The 13,219-nt window shown below is 46.8% G+C and overlaps 1 long non-coding RNA gene across 2 annotated transcripts in view; it reads left to right on the top strand.

The window, feature by feature from the left end:
* Nucleotides 1-13,219, top strand: part of LOC144770187 (uncharacterized) — a 43,202-nt gene that overhangs the window by 5,575 nt on the left and 24,408 nt on the right. Inside the window, exon 1 of one of the 2 annotated variants that reach the window (XR_013598820.1) lies at nucleotides 4,126-4,263. The exons of the other annotated variant lie outside the window; for it this stretch is intronic. This is a non-coding gene — a long non-coding RNA (uncharacterized LOC144770187). Of the gene's footprint in view, nucleotides 1-4,125; nucleotides 4,264-13,219 lie in introns of those variants that run through there. 2 annotated transcript variants of the gene reach the window in all.

The raw sequence follows: 13,219 nt of genomic DNA, 5'->3' as shown, positions 1-13,219 counted from the left end.
TAGTCTGGAACAGCTTAGGCCATGCTACCACTAAGATAGCTTGTCTGTAAGGGAGACTTACGACCACCACCCAAGGGTTGCAGGAACTGGAACCAAGTGCACACTTAAGATCCCGACCTGCATCATGACATGCCTGCTCACCAAAAGCCCCTCTGACACTATAGAGCATAAACCCCCGTGACAAACCCTCTACAGCCATAATGTCGACTATCCCAGGTTCGAGGGGTCCCCCGTAACGTATAACTTCTGCCGAAGCGCAGTTCTCCAAAGTCAACAGTAACTGTGCTTGGAGAATGTTTGTGCCACTATACTCAAGCAAAGTACCGAGGGATATTACAGTGCGCACGCATAAATTAGTATAACTTGCGAGGTGGACTTACATTTTATATACAGGATAGCCAAGGTAAACAGCTGGTATCACATGTCCCCTAGACCTGGCGGCAGCTCCACCCTGCTACCTCAAGAATAGCTTGTATATAAAGTTGCATTACGACCCCCGCCAGGAGGGATTTAAAAGCTGAACCAAGGTGCTCCCCAAAATTGGCGCTAACAAACCACAGGCCATCTTCTCACCTAGGGAAGAGCACAAGGAAACCAGCGGAAAATCATGTTCAACACAAGACTGTAAGAACGCAAGCCAGGGGAGCACAGCCACGCTAACCTAGCGAGAAACAGTGAGTCCAATTCCCGATAGGAGCCCATCGTGCAAGCCACCACCCGACTAGTGAAAACAAAAAGGGGGGGGGGCTTGACCACCAGCAGACATCCCTGTCTACATACAGCTGTTACTTCTATTCCTGAGCAATTCTATATAGAGGGTTTGCTGGGGACCCACTGCTATAGGTATTATTGGCAGTCCAGGCTCAGGCGGTGCTCTCTATGTACCTGTGTTTGGTGCTCTTTGTTGCCTGCCACGCCACTTCTCTCTTAACGCACTGTTTGCTATTACACACGTGTTTATCTTAGCCTTTGCACCAGTGCAAACATAGCCTACTTAACGTTTGTTCTTGTGCCTGGGTCTCCAGTACGAAATTGCGTGCTATACCTATTGAACCCCCAACAGGGTGGCTGTATAGCAAAGAAGTAGCCTAAGAATAGGCACCGCTAAATCGTCTGGCATTAGAGCGTGTCTAACAGGGACGATATTGTTGGGCAAAGGTTTAATTTGAATGAAATACCATAGGGGGGGGGGGACTTTAATGCGGATCCATTCAGAATTCTCTGTTGTACTGGAAAGAGATCGGACGTAGTGCCTATTTAGTATGATGATACCTCTTAGTGGTAAACGGAACCACGTTATAACGTAAGTGCTTCGAAATAAATAATTAGCATAAAACGATACTGGATTTCCCCTGGAGATAACCTGCGTGTCAGATACAAGGCTGAACTATTACATTTAAGAAGTCGTGCGTTGCCAGGACGTCAGGTTACTGTCCGTAACATGGCCCGGAGTGCAGCATTATCTATAGCTGCGTTTTGCCTTGTATACTCTAAGCAGGAATCGCAAGGATAGGGTGCGGAGTGCATGCCTAATAGAGTAGTTAGTGTGTCATAGGCACTGTTAAAAGGAAGAATATGGGCCCTGGGAAGGAGATAGATGATGAAATTGCACCCCTGACAACTAAAGCAATAAGGAGGGTTGAAGTGTCTTAGGTGCCACTGCACCCGCTGCAGCTACGCTCCTATTATGCCTGTCTCAATGAGGTGGAATCTTCATATAAAGACAGGAGTAGGGTGTTATTCTCAACTTCTTGTCCAGCATCCAGCTATAATATTATAGGAGCAGATACTATCACATGCTATGCTGATGACATACTCCCACCCACACCATTGTGGATAGCTCCCTGCAATGCCGATCTGTAGCTTGAACAGGGAGTACCAGGGCTACACTAGAGTAGAGTTATAAGCTATAGTGGGCAGAAAGCGGGCGGGGCAACATGCCCATATCGTGCCTGCATCATGCCTCGATGAGACAGCGCAAGTGCTGCCTCGGAGAGACCTAACGACTATACACTGCTATGTATAAAACTAAGTATGACCAACTGTTATGGTCTACAGGAGACATAGCTTCAGGTTAGCTAACCTAAGAAAAATGTTTTAGATATGCGAAACAATGACTGTATTGGACAATGATGAACACCCCGAATATCAAAGTTTTGGTAGACACACACCAATACAAGCAAGCAATGCAATTCTGAGTAACTCACTGGTTGGATCCAAGTACTGCACAGGGTAGGTGTACTACAGTAAGATCTTAATGTAGAACAGGCCACATATCCAATAAAAGTTCCCTTGTATCAGTAATTGGGGCGGGATATCCGATTTAGACCTCTGCGAGAACTATCGTTGCCTGTTAGGGTATGAATTGGACTCTACTGGTAGTGCGAACTCGGGCACCTTTGGGTCTCGTGCCGGGAGCAGCAGTATAAGGTGGGCAGTTAGCTCACAACACAGGATATTCCCTGGGCAGCTTTTGCTAGCAAAACCTGGTATTCTTGAGTTCTTAATATCTGAAAGAATAGGTGTAAATCAATGAAACACAGCAACTCTCATCGAGCCCCCACTACATGGAATGTAATGGTACATGAGCGCGAAGGTCAGCCGATCTAGGGGGGGGGGGCTAGGGCATAAGGGACAATGCCCTAGGGGTCGAAACCTTCCTAGGAGAAAAGCGGGCGTTTTCCGGCTCACCACGCAGAACATGCCCACTTTTGTTCATATGTGAGCACTGCATACTACGAAGCATTGGGGAGTGTCAAACTAATTTCCCTTAGAATGCGACTGTACATAATTCTGGCAGACTCTTGCACACTGCTACGGTGCAACGCAGCTTCCCCTACACTCGACAATCGCCAGGCAATTTAATGTCCTAATGATTGAAATAATGTAGTATTCCTAATATCAGGGAAGTCTCAAAAGTATCACATGCAAACTCATAGTGTATAATTTAGGGCGTTGGCACGTTTTGTAATTTGTGTAAGAACCATTAGGTCGCGAAAACAAACTCCATCTTCGCGCACCGATACATACACCTATTGTCGATACCATATACAGGAAGAATGACTCCCCGGCCACCGTTCTACATTCTCATGTTGCCTTCGTGCTGGGAGTCCACGTTATATATTCGTAGTAAAATAATTAAGGAGGGAAAGACGCATAGGACGCGCACCGACCAAGCAGAGCCGGGGGGAACTGGTAGGCAAAACAAAACGAACGGCCGCAACTGGCGCCTGCTCCTGACCGAGGATCATGAAGGAAGCGCTTTAGAACCTCGCAACCGGACGCCTGGCCAAGCAGCCAAAACTGCGCAGAGGGACCCTGCATTATGGCTGCATTACAGTAGCAGAGGCAACCTATGATTTATAGGCGCGATAGACCCATTACGCCTGAATTCGCCTCCTAAACCGTAAAAGTGATGCACTTTACTCGTGCACATCTTTTCATTCTTTCATACCTGAACTGACAGCACTCATCACTTATCCATGCCTCACTCCTCAATACACCCTTCCCTGTACCTAACAGGTATCATTCTAAATTGTAGCTACCAGGATAGCTCCGGTCTCGATACCTCGCGCATCGTCTACAGCAACCTGTAGAGATAATAAGGAAGGAACAATCTTAGACGCAGATCGTGCCGCAAACCGGTATGCCCGAACGCGATTGCGTTATAGCTAAACCCTCACTGCGACCCGGGCCTCGTAATACTAATGCCTTACAAGACTATACACGTATTTTCATAATGACAGTAGGAACACATTAGCACCCACTACACTGCAGCCCACCTTAGATCCATCCCTCCCCCCCCTTTCCCCACCTCACCTCGCACTTTGTCGACGCTGCACCTCTTCTCCTACCAAAATTCCCCGGATAAAGAGGGCCTTGCGCACGGTGCCCACCCTTAAATAGCCCTTATCATCCCTACCACATTCCTACCTTAAATTTATGGCTGAGCTGGCCCAGCCCCAATGCTTGGTGGGCCCGCTCTTTCTCTTTCCCTGCCTTTGCTCCCCTTATCTCCCGCCAATCATTGGTGCTCGGGCTCTGCCTCCCGGGGGTGGCCTCCACTGAGACCCCCGGTCCAGCCACTGTCCCCCTCCCCCTGAGGAGTGGGGGGCCGAACCAAGGGGCAGTGTCTGAATAAACAGCATCACCATCTCCACGTCTCGGGATGACGCTGCCTCGGATGTCCCGCGGGAAGCGGCTGGGGAAACCCCTACTGTTTGGGGCTGTTCTACTCGGGCTGGGGACAGCCTTTGTCAACAGGTGCGGAGGCGGGAGTCAGTGGGGTCGGGTCGTGGGTGGAAGTTAGTTGAAGGGCGAACGAAGGGAGTTGGTGATAAGTAAGGGTGTAGAATGACATATTGGGGGCATTCACGGAGCGGGAAGTCGGAGTTGAAGAGCTCTCCATTATATAGGTAGGGTTGGTCCGAAAGTCACGTTGCAAGCGCAGAACAGCAATTAAAGTTCTTTAGATTTATTTTAAAAAGAGACTGTAGAGTCTTTCCTACGCCTGCGGTTAAATCATTACTCCGTTTTCCAGCATTCACTGGCACACTGTGCGTTACATCATACTTCCCATAATCACACCCTAATTCCTCGCAATATATTTCTTAGTACCGGTTCAGGGTCCGCCCCAGTACCATAATGGCCTGGTGCGTATAACTTCAATATGATACATCTCCCCCTTTGTTAAATAAAAAATGACAGACATTAAAAAGCACATGTCAATTATTTGTCGAGGCACTTTAACTTGTCTGCTGGTTTTAGTGATCCGATTTGATCGAGATCCACCCTGATCGGGCAACGGTGTCACAGGCTGATGCTCTTGAGCTGGACCTGCCGGCAGGGTTGCCTCAATTGTGGCTTCAGAAGTCCACAAGTGTCAAGGTAGGTATTTAAAGTGTGATGTGTCCTGAGTGATGACATTTTCAGGACAATGTGCTGGCCCCATGTGTCCCTTGCACACTACAGCCTGCAGAGGGTCAGCGGCAAAAGGTGTGTTTGTTTTCCGCTTTCGTCTGTTTGACCATTACCCAGTCTACTTTGTCAAAGGCTGTCTTGTCCCCTGGGTGTGGTGGCGCAGGATCTGCATGCATTTTAATTTGTCTTTTTGGAGTTGCGTCAGTGTCTCGAACTTTGTCAGTATTCACTGATCGATCCAGGGCAAGATGGCTGGACTCTCACTAGTTGTGGAGGGAGGAGTTGATTGATAGGCCCACAGGGCTTGGCACATGGCATGTATAGGAAAGTAGGATCTGCTTTCATGGTCACCAACACATTTTGCTGGTATCATTATGTTTTACTGACTAGTCTGACTGGGATCCTGTTAATCAGAACCCCAGTCTCTCTGCTTCTACCCTGAATTGAACATGGTGAGTACTTAGGTACACTCCAGATTGCCTACTGGTGTACCCTGATAAGTCCCTAGTGTATGGCACTAAGGTACCCAGGGCATAGGTACACCAGAGGTCTCCCATAGGCTGAAGCACGTATTATGCCACCCGTGAGATACCACTCAAATTGTGAATAGAGGCTTGCCCTTGTAGCCTGTGTAAGCTGGTGCTAACACCACTTACAACAGATATAAGATTCCTTATATCTGGGTTACTGCACTTAAAATCTATAAGCCACCTCTAAGGCAGGCTTTTCAATCCTAAAGGTTAGGGTGCTCGGTTCGAAGTGTGAGGGTGCCCCTGCATGACCAGGACACCCCTACAACCTTCATAGTCCATTCTCCCGGGTTGTAAGTGCATCAGCCATTAAGATACATAGTGGCCATGTGTCATTACGCGATCAATGTTTCCAAACTGGCTGTAACAAACCCTGTTGTGTTTGGTATCAAACATGTTGCAATCATATGATTCCATGCTCTGTAGCGCTCCACAAGGAAGTACTCGGTGCTTCCGGTACAAGTCTTCGAGACCTGGTCAGAAAACTATAACTGCTGGCAACCTGAAGCACGATTCTGCTCCCCTGCTTCTGAGTCAAGCTCGAGCAGAGCAGGGTAGGAAATGGGTATCCTGTCACAGGGAGGTGTGACCACCTTCCAGACAGGACTTGGTGTACTGGGACAGGGTGGGGGTTCTTGCCAGCTCCACTCAGACTGCTTGAAGGGCACATTTGGTGTCCTCCATGCATACTCCATTTCAGGAAGCCATCGGCTCCCTCTCTGGCGAAAAACTGGACAAAGGATATGGGAGTAATCTTCCCACTGTCCAGCCCCTCCTCTGGGAGAGACCCCCGAATCGTTCAAACCCTTTCCTTAGGGTACTTAAGGGCTTACCTTGTGGGTGGGTCCCTAGATTCATCGTGGAACAAGATTCAGATCACATACCACTTCAACTTTAACCATCTGGGTGCTCTGGACCTCGCGTTGAGAACCTAGACTACAACTGGAAAGATTCATGCTGCTTCTGGTCTCGTCATCCTGCAAGTCTGCTTCAAAGTCTGTGCCTGTGTTCCATACAGGTTCTTCACAGGGCCTGGGGACATCCAAGACACGCAAAGGAATCTCCCTTGGAGTGAAGGAGTCACTCCCCTGCATCTGCAGGCACCGCAATGCAGCTGACCGGTCTGCTAATCCTGGGCTCCCACGGACTCCGAAAGGCTCAGCTACACTGGTAGTGGTTCTGTAACTCCCTCGAGGCCTGCACTGTCTTCTCACCGAGTTTGAGGCCAGTTTCCCTCGTCGGAACTGCTGGAACCAAACCCCTGTGCACCTCATCAACTTGCCGTTGACAAGGCTTGTTGACTCTCTCCTTCAGAGATCTTCGGGCTCCAAGAAGTACCAACCTAAAGCATCTTCTGCAGCCAAGATCTTCACCTGCATCGCATCCTTTGCCCCGGTGGGCCTTCATCCTTTGGTGAGCTGCTCGAGTTCGTCTTGCGACTCCTGTGCCTTCGGCCCGTGGGTCCCAAGGGTCTTCTTTGGCTCCAGTGGGCTACCCTGCTTGCTCGTGGTGAGTCACTTGGTCCTTGCTAGTCCTGGCACAGCACCTTTACCTTCATTGTTTGCCATTGCCAAGGCATGTTGGTGCCCCTGCCGGACACTGACCCCTTGGCTCTTGACATCCGACTTGGGACACCTCATGCACGGCTCCTGGTTCTCCTCTTCGTGACCTGGTCCATACAGCTGCAACTTCAAGGGCACCGTCAACTCTCTTGCATTTCCGACATCGGTGGGCATTTGTCTTCTGTGCCTCGTGGGCACTCCTGAGTGGCATATACTCTGTCCCCTCTGCTTGCAGGTACCTCTCATCCTGAATCCACCTTTGGGTTCCATCGGATACTTTCACCTTCTTCTCCAGCGGCATCTTTTTTCCGAAGTCCTCCATTGGTCTATGGCGGTTTCTGACGTCACTTCACACCTATGCGCCCGGCTTCCCTGGTATAGGTATTCTAGTTCCTGGGTTATCCACGGATGGGGTGACTCCAATCTTCCATAGGTTTTCTTCGGGGGTCGCTGGTAAGGGTCCTTCTTCTTTAAAATTGCAACTGTGTCTTACCTATTGAATAACATTGAGCATGCAGTAGTGTTCCCACTCTGCACACAACCTCCGTGGGGTTCCTAGATACTCACCTTGGGTGGTTCCTTGGGTCTCCCATTCTTCTTTGTCGTCTGGGTCCATTCTCAACTTAGGTTGTGGTTCGCATTCCACTATTTTAGTATATGGTTTGGTCTCCTCCTGGGGACCACTATGTATTCTGTGCTATTTATGAATTGTGTTGGTTGACAAAGTATCGTGTGTATTGTGTTGTATCTCTGGGTAGGCAATAACACATTGTGTTCGTTAGTGTTAATAATAAATACATTTTTTTACAGCTACACTGTGTGGTGCTTTTTCACCTAAGCTATACAATAGGATTAAGTACTGGAAAAACAAGCTGCTTTACACTCCTTCTTGACTAAGCCTGACGGCTGCTCTCCACAGCTATCCCTTAGAGAGGTTTCTAAGGTTGTCTAAGACCACTAAAATTACCATTAGGGTTGCTGTATTAGTGCATGGTGCTACACTTACATAAGTGAGCACCATATAATAAGCCAGCCTCTCACAGCTTGATTCAGTTTGATTCTCTCTCCATGGACGCTCATTGAATGACCCTCTTGAAGGTGCCCATGAATCGTTCAACTACACCTGTGGTTCCCAAACTGTGCGCCGCGGCGCCCCAGTGCGCCGTAATGAGGTGCCAGGGGCGCCGTGCACTGTAGGGTGACCAACCGTCCGTAAATTCCACGGACCGTCCCTACGCCTTTAATCTGTCATTTTGGCCATCACAGGGAGCAGCGCTGCTCCCCTGTGAGAGGCCTCACCCCCGCTGCTGGAGCCGCCTCACACTCCTCCAGGAGCACAAGAGCAGCCCCTCCTGCCCATTGAAAATCTGTATGGGGCTGATTGCCACTTACTGAATGACAATGGGGCAGTCAGGGGTGTTCAAGCATGTGGTGGTGGCCTCCTGCCTCAGTGTACAGAAGGGCCTTCTGTTAGATAAAAAGTAAAACGGCCCATGCTGCAATGTTCGAGAACACTTCATTTAAAGAAACCTGTGAAATAAATTTAAAAGAATAGGTTATGGTTCTTTCACTGTCTCATCATTTTTGAACTGAAGTATTTTCAATATTATATTCAACAAAGCCATGGTTGCTGCTTTTTTATTTTAAGGAACTAGCAACCAATGACAAAGCCAATAGTCCTGGCTTGTTGTTGGTGCAATGATACTTGCTGTATTATATATCTGGATGCAATGACATAAGCAACATAATACCAGTCTCGCGGAACACTATGTTAAGCGCAGATTTTTAGCCTAGGTGTTTTAAACTGCGCTCTTAATTACATCCAACACCCCTTTGAAGAGACCCTCCAGTTTTTTTACACCGCTTAAAGCCCTGGAAACAACACCATGTTACAGTAACCTCACATCCTGGCACTGTGCATCATGCATGACTTCTACGTTTTCAGTCTGCCTATGTGCAGGGGCATAGTGAACTCTCCCCCACCGCACCCCATCCCTTGCTGTAGTTCGTTCTTGATGGGCCTCTTCTGCCTGCAACTCTGCAGACAAAGGCTCAGCTCTTAATGTGGAAAGGTGGGTGAGTAAATAAGTGAAGGAATGTCATAATGGCTGGATGGATTACTGAAAGGATGAATGCATGAATGAAAGGGTGAATGGATAGATAATGAAAGAATGGATGGATGAGTGAATGAGTGGAAGTATGGATGAGAGAAAAGGTAAATAGATGGATGTATGGGTGGAAAGGTAGATGGATGGGTAAAAGTGTGGATGGGCGTGTGAAAGGATGGATGGATGGATGAATGAAAAGGTAGATGATGGGCAAGTGAATGGGTGGATGGATGAATTGAAAAGTGAAATGGTGAATGGATGGATGAGTGAAAGGGTGGATGTAAGGATTGATGAGTTAGTGAAAGGGGGTAGATGGACAAAAGGATGGATAGATGAGTGAAGTGAAAGGGTGGATGGATGAGAGAACGGATGGCTGGATGAGTGAACGGATGGTTGGATGAGTGAAAGAATGCGTCCCAATTACTTTAAGGAAGATAACAGGAGGTACATACCACCCACCCACCGGTAAAAAAAATGGTGGGGAGCCACGGCCAACTACCGATTAGGTCAAGGGAGCCACAGGTGAAAAAAGGTTGGGAACCACTGAACTACACCATTGGCTTGGGGCCAGAGGGGTGTACTCTTTTGGTGTCCGACATTGAGTCGGACAAGAAATTCTTTGAACTCTTTGCTATTAAAGGCCTGACCATTATCAGATTCAGGATCTCCGGGATACCTCAGGTTGCAAAGATGCAAGGCTCGAAAAATCTATTTGCAATTTTGAAACCGATTTAATCAGGACAAGCTGTTTTTAGAGCTTACTCGCCCGTTCTAGCGAGCTGACAACAGGTGTTCTGCTTGCTTACAAAGAATGAATGAGCAATAAAGATGCCTTTAAATCTTGCTATCTTGTCACATTTGCTCAGCTTTCAGAGACAGAAGTCAGTTTGTCTTCTTACATTTACTTTTCTTTCAGTGACTGAAGTTATAGGATTTTGTAAAGTGAACTTTGTGACAATCACTCTGTGCAAATCATGTCAAATGAGAGGCTGTAATATTTCAGGCTTTGACACTGAAATAGCTAATAAGTGAACTGTTCACAAACATTTTAGATGTATTTCACTAGTTATGAAGGCACATTTTTGTAATTCTGTGATGTAAAAAAGATTCTTATAGGATCAAACCAAATCAGAACACTCACAGGCATAGGCTGGAAGGTCAGACATAGTCATTGGGTGCCGTGTCACCTTGGAGGACAAACAATTGCAAATGTGGCACGCTTTCAGCTCTTTCTCGACCTGCTCATCTAGTCAATGGAACCAAACTCCATCTCTTAAGGCTCTTTTGGTGGCTACAATACTACAATGTCCTTCATGGGCCAGCTTGATGACCGCTGCCTTAGGCTCTCGGGTTTGATGATTCTTGAGCCTCATAAGGTTACGCCATCTTGGATAACTGCTAACTCTTCCTGTAAATGTTAGAACTTTTGGAATTCAACGTCCTCGGCAAGGGGCCGGATACTTTTTCTCCTTGATTGCATTGTAATGAGTTCTTTGATGGTGGGCATGTCTTTGTGTTGGTGGCAGCAATGATCTGTTCCACAGACAGAGTAGCTGGCGTGCTGAACCTCACAATATTATTGAGATATTCCTCAGTCATCCTTGATGTTGAACTGTGAAGATGTATCGGCACTCATGAAAAGTAATCTGCTGTGTTTTGATCTTTCCTAGGTTTGTGTACTATCGCATAGGCATCTTAGCCTTCGAGTTTCCAAAGGTGGTGAGCAACGCCTGGTAATTCATGATGATGGTGAACCATTCTCATTAATGAATGCCTGAAAATGTCTGCAGGCCCACACCACAGCTAGACTCTCCTTATCTGGCTGAGAGGAGGCACTTTGTTTTAAACCGGCTTCAACTGTATAGGCCACAATATGTCTGAGTATTCGAGTGGCTGTTGTTTGAGCAAGCATCGTCCTCAGCCCCACCAGGTTTATATTAACTCTTATTTCGGGATATAACTTTGGGCCGAAGCATATCTGAACGAACCAACATGAGTCGAAAAAGTCGTAGTTTAAAAAAAAAGAAAAAAAATCTCTTTATTCAATTTTTGCAGAGAAAAACAACCATTGTAAAATATCCCCCTAACTGTTGAGGACATGTGAGTGAAACATACATCAATTGGAAAAAGTAGTAATCTACCTGCAGTTCTCTTCCAGCTCAAGTTGATTGTATCCTTTTTTCAGGTCAAGACGGGAGAAGACTATGGCTTAATTCTGTTGCATGAACATGTCTGCTGTGTGTGGTTCAGGGTGTCTCTCCCTCCCGCCCAAACTACTATGGGCAAAACTCGTGGCGTGGAGCCTGGTGAGCGTTCAATGATGTCATGTTTTAAAAGTGTTTCCAACTTTTTCCTCTACAGCTTCTTCTAGATGAAAAGCAACTCTTCGGTGCTGCTGAGCAACAGGGCAAATGTCTTCATTGATCTGAAGCTGCACTTTCATTTTCTTGAGTTTTCGCAGGCCACGGAATCGCAACGGGAATCTGCTCATGATTTCAGACTGAGCAGAGATGTGGTAGTTGAGGGATATTGACCCCATGTCGGCAGCGGTGGCAAAACTGAGCAAGCATGCATTAGATGAGGCCCTTTGCAGAACATGAATTGTGGCCTGCACTGATGTCTTTTTTGTGTCTCCATGTCTCTGTGAACAACCCTTGGCTCTGTATTGGTTTAGAGGCAGCCCAGGTATATAACTTTGTGCCTGACTGAGTGAGGTGGGGTACAGGTGATAGGCTGTTAAACATTTCCACCGGCATGATATTAATCGACTCCCCACTGTCTATGATGAAGGTTATTGGGTGACCGTTCACTTTTAGTGTGCTTTTGGAACAGTGTCCAAATGAACTTTGTCACTTTTGTTTGGTGAGTTTTCTTTGAACTATGATCTTATTTACAGCCAGCCAACCCCACGTCTGCACACTGCCCTTTAGTAGATCTCATCAGCGCACACCAATCTTCGCTGACACTCAATAGTAACGGTGAAGCACCTTTTTATGACAAACTTGACAACAATTGATTTTGCTTGGTTTCTACTAGTCATAACAGATGCTTTTTGGTTTGGTATGCGTGGTGCAAGGGTTCTGGAATGTTCTCACGCCAATCTTTTCTTTCCATCATGACACACCTGATTTTTCCTTGGCCCGGCACGGATTTCTGAAATGGTTCTCTTTTCCACATCCTTTGTAGACTTGTCCTGGATATTTACCTTCACGGGGAAAAGAAAACCCACAACAGAAGCATAGCTTTAATTTCTTCAAAGACGTTAACTTACATGCATTGTGTTTATGCTTCTGCTTGCTTTTCACGGTCAATGCTGATTTATTGTGTGCTGCACCTGCTTCCATGTCAGCAGCTTGTTGGTGTGCTCGTTCTTCTTCTCTCGCAGCCATCAGCATTTTCTTTAGGTTGTGTGTGTTCTCTCAACATGCACCTTCTAACAGAATCTGAAAGGCAGCCATCGATGATTCTGTGCCGCATGGCTTCTTCAACGGTGAAGTCACAGAACTTGTAATATTAAATAAGTACATCAAGTCTTTCATCAAAATTATCCTTTGTTTCACCAACCTGTTGTCATGCCTGGTTGAAGATGTACTTTTCATAATTGATATTCGGAATTGGATTGAACTTGGCTTTAAGTCCTTCTTTTACTTTGGTACAATGTTGCATCAATCTGTGAAACCTTTTTAACACTTCTTTCACTTCATCACTTGCAAGGTTTTTAAAATATTTGATGATCTTCTTGTCATCTTCTTCTAGTGCATCTATGAAGTCATCAAATGTTTCCATCCATTTAACCCACCTGGCAACAATGTTCTGCTTCTTGGCAAAAGGCGGTCGTCGGTTCAGGAACAGAGCTACATTGCATTTCTTGCTCCTTTCTGCCACCATTGTGTTGGCGCATGACATTCAGGCGAGCACAGTGTAGTATCTGTCGACCCGCTCACCAGCGGTTTTGACAGGCGTTTGAATTTACTCATCTGCAGGGACTTCAATTTCTTCTTCTGCTGTGTATGGGCTAAAGCAGGTCTTTTACTCCAGTAGTACTGGTCGACAACTTTGTTGCATTGATTCTGGGCACACGTAGCACGCACAAGCAGTT

Source organism: Lissotriton helveticus, chromosome 7 (assembly GCF_964261635.1).
Source record: "Lissotriton helveticus chromosome 7, aLisHel1.1, whole genome shotgun sequence".
In the NCBI taxonomy this organism is placed as follows: Eukaryota; Metazoa; Chordata; class Amphibia; order Caudata; family Salamandridae; genus Lissotriton; species Lissotriton helveticus.
This window is presented reverse-complemented; position numbering and strand designations above follow the sequence as displayed.